Genomic DNA, 4,168 nt, shown 5'->3' with positions numbered 1-4,168 from the left:
TTATGGACTTAGACATCTTATCCAACAGACTCCCACTTGGATAAGTCTAATAACTGTATTTGCCTATATTACTTCAGGAACCAACCGGCAATCGTAGCTCTCGAAAACTCTTGTGAACTATGAAGCGCCATTTTAGATAAGTGATGATATAATCCTCTGCTCTCATGATATCAGCCGGACAAATACATGGAACAATGTCTTACTTATTGTCTAGCAGTTGTTTCTCGATTTCCGATTTGTTTGACAAAGAACTTAACTGAACACATCAATTTAGTTCTGACCGGGCCCGGTACATGGGTAAACACAAAATCATCGAGGGGCCCAGATATCGCTTCTATTTCTAGAAGGAACAGATAAACTTCGACTCATATGCTTGTTGTACTACTTGTTGAATTGTACACAAAGGCACGTTTTATAACATCAAGTTACGTGCAATCAATGCACAACCAACTCATAGGTAACAACTCATATCTCTAGGTTTGAAGACTTATATGATATTATCGTCTCACGATCACTCGAGATAAATTCCATGAAGTGATACAAGTGAGCGTGGGTTTATTCCAATACTCATAACTTATGAGTACTCATGAATGTTGTAGCAACCATTGCTATGGCTAAACACCTTTAGTCATCTACAATCCCAATTCATGACAATCTTGATTCATACCTACTTCCGACGTATGACCGATTGTGGAGGTTTGAATAAATTAATTATTCTGGAAGTCAAAACATGCAAAACTGAAACAATAGTAAATAATTGACAATGATAGTAACACTTTACTCATAAATAAATCACACATTTTCTTCATCATCAAACGTCGATTACATTTTACAAGTTTCAGAAAAGGCTATCTAATCTGTAAAACTAACATCGTCCCTCAGCCCGATACGCCTCGCATGCTGCAAATGCTTAACCCTCGTCAGTCCCTTCGTAAGGGGATCCATAGGGTTCTCATCTGACGATACCCTCTTTGCCACGAGGAGTCCCTCTTCTATCTTGTGTCTTATGAAGTGATATTTTCTGTCAATGTGTCGGGATCTGCCATGATCTCTTGGTTCCTTGGCTAAGGCAACCGCACTATTGCTGTCACAGAAAATCTCCATAGGCTCCTTAATAGCTGGTACAACTCCAAGGTCTCCGATGAAGTTCCTCAGCCATATCGCCTCCTTTGCCGCTTCACTCGCTGCTATGTACTCTGATTCACAAGTCGAATCAGCTACAGTCTCCTGTTTGGAACTCTTCCAAGTGATTGCTCCTCCATTTAAGGTAAAGACCCAGCCCGACTGAGAGCGGAAGTTATCCCTATCATTCTGAAAGCTAGCATCACTATACCCTACTACTCTCAAGTCATCACTCCCACCAAGGGTAAGGATCCAATCCTTAGTCCTCCGTAGGTACTTGAGAATATTCTTTACCGCAGTCCAATGAGCCTTGCCAGGGTTCCCCTGATATCTGCTGACCATGCTCAAAGCGAAGGCCACATCAGGACGAGTACAAGTCATAGCATACATGATCGAACCAACAGCGGAAGCATAAGGTAATCGACTCATCTCAGCTATCTCATCTTCTGTACTCGGGCTCTGAGCCTTGCTCAGTTTGGCATTGCTTTGGATCGCTAATTCTCCTTTCTTGGAATTCTGCATGTTGAACCTTTTCAACACCTTATCCAAGTAGATACTCTGACTAAGTCCAATTACTCTTTTACTCCTTTCTCTTAATATCCTTATCCCTAGGATATAGGTAGCTTCTCCAAGGTCCTTCATAGCAAAGCACTTCCCAAGCCAGGACTTAACCTCCTGCAAGATTGGGATGTCATTTCCTATGAGTAGTATGTCATCCACATACAGTACCAAAAAGCTAACTATACTCCCACTAGCTCTGACATACACGCAGGACTCATCTTCACTTCTTGAGAAACCAAACTCTTTGACCTTCTCATCGAAACAAAGATTCCAACTTCGAGATGCTTGTTTCAATCCATAAATGGATTTCTCAAGCTTGCACACTCTATTGGGGTACTCTGTACTGACAAAACCTTCTGGCTGATTCATGTAAACATCCTCAGCCAACTTTCCGTTAACGAAAGCGGTTTTGACATCCATTTGCCATATTTCATAATCATGAAATGCAGCAATGGCTAGCATAACCCTAATATACTTAATCTTTGCTACTGGTGAAAAGGTTTCATCATAATCAATACCCTGAGTCTGAGTAAACCCGTTCGCAACCAGTCGAGCCTTATAAGTGTGCACCTTCCCATCCATGTCGGTCTTCTTCTTGAAGATCCATTTGCACCCGACTGTCTTACGGCCTGGTACATTATCAACCAAGTTCCAAACTTGATTGTCATACATGGACTGTATCTCGCTGTCCATAGCCTCCTTCCATTTAGCAGACTTTGGGCCTGCCATGGCTTCCTTAACACTGTTAGGTTCATCCAGATTTACCAGTGTACTGTCACTGATAAATGTATCACCTTCCGTAGTAATATGAAATCCATAATAAAACTCAGGTGTGCTCCTAACCCTTGTGGAACGCCTCGGAAGTATAGATTCGTCAGCTGGATCAACAGGAATTTCCTCCTCAAGTTGATTGCTAGTGTCTGAGGTTCCTTCACCAATTGAGTCTTGAATTTCTTCAAGGTCAATTTGCCTCCCACTGTCTCCTTGGCTTATAAATTCTCTTTCTCGAAAGACCCCTCTCCTAGCCACAAAGACCACATTCTCACTGGGTCTGTAGAAGAGGTAACCAAAGTATTTTTGTGGGTAGCCGATGAAAATACACCTTTCACTTCGAGGTTCGAGCTTGTCATGAGTCTCGCGCCTCACGAAAGCCTCGCAACCCCAAATCTTGATGTGGTCCAAATTGGGAACTTTCCCAGTCCACATCTCATGAGGTGTTTTGGCAACCTTCTTTGTAGGGACTAGATTAAGGATGTGGGCGGCAGTCTCTAAGGCATACCCCCAAAAAGAGATTGGTAGCGAAGCTCGACTCATCATAGAGCAAACCATGTCCAACAAAGTTCGATTGCGCCTCTCAGCTACACCATTCAGCTGTGGTGTCCTGGGAGGTGTCAATTGTGAGACAATCCCACACTCCTTAAGATAGTAGAGGAACTCAGTACTAAGATACTCACCACCTCGATCGGATCGAAGCATCTTAATGTTCCTGCCCAATTGATTTTCTACTTCCTGTTTAAACTCTTTAAACCTTTCAAAAGTTTCTGACTTATGTTTGATTAAGTAGACATAACCATATCTACTAAAATCATCAATAAAAGTCACATAATAGCGATTAGCATCCCTTGTGGCGGTTTTGAATGGTCCACATACATCAGTGTGTATAAGGTCCAACAAACCCTCACCCCTTGCACAAGTACCAGTGAAGGGTGATTTTGTCATTTTTCCAAGTAGACAAGACTCACAACTATCATCCGACTTGAGGTCGAACGACTCCACGACTCCATCCTTTTGGAGCTGGCCTATGCGTTTCTTGCTTACATGTCCAAGACGACAATGCCACAAAGATGCTTTATCCAAGCTAGTAGAAGAATCAATATATAATACATTATTTCCTAAATTATCTACAACCGATACAGCTTCATACACACCATCACAAGGTAATGCTTTAAAATAAAGAACATTATTAAAGAAAGCATTAATACTACCAACTTCATTATCAAAAGAAAAGGTAAAACCTTGTTTGTACAAAGCATGAAAGGAAATAATATTCCTCGCCATTTCAGACGAGTACACACATTTATTCAAATCTAACTTTAACCCACTATCTAGCAACAAAGTATAAACTCCAATCTTGGTAACAGGTGCAACCTTCTTGTTCCCCATGATTAAGTTTATCTTTCCGTGCTCCACATCCTCACTTCTTCTTAGGCCCTGCAAGTCACAACAGATGTGAATACCACAACCTGTATCAAGAACCCAAGAATTAGAATATGGTGAGTTATTAGACAATATAGTGTAAATACCTGCATGGGATGGTTTCACTTTCCCATCCTTAACATCCTGCAAGTACTTTGGGCAGTTTCGCTTCCAGTGCCCCTTATTTTGACAGTAGAAGCATTCAACATCCTTAGGGATGGCAGAAGGAGTGATAGAACCACCTTTGGTTCCAGATGAGGAGCCTTCAAGGGACTTTCCCTTGGTACCC

This window comes from Lactuca virosa, chromosome 1 (genome assembly GCF_052849685.1).
Source record: "Lactuca virosa cultivar CGN04683 chromosome 1, Lactuca_virosa_CGN04683_v6, whole genome shotgun sequence".
In the NCBI taxonomy this organism is placed as follows: Eukaryota; Viridiplantae; Streptophyta; class Magnoliopsida; order Asterales; family Asteraceae; genus Lactuca; species Lactuca virosa.
Note: the sequence above shows the minus strand (reverse complement) of the source record.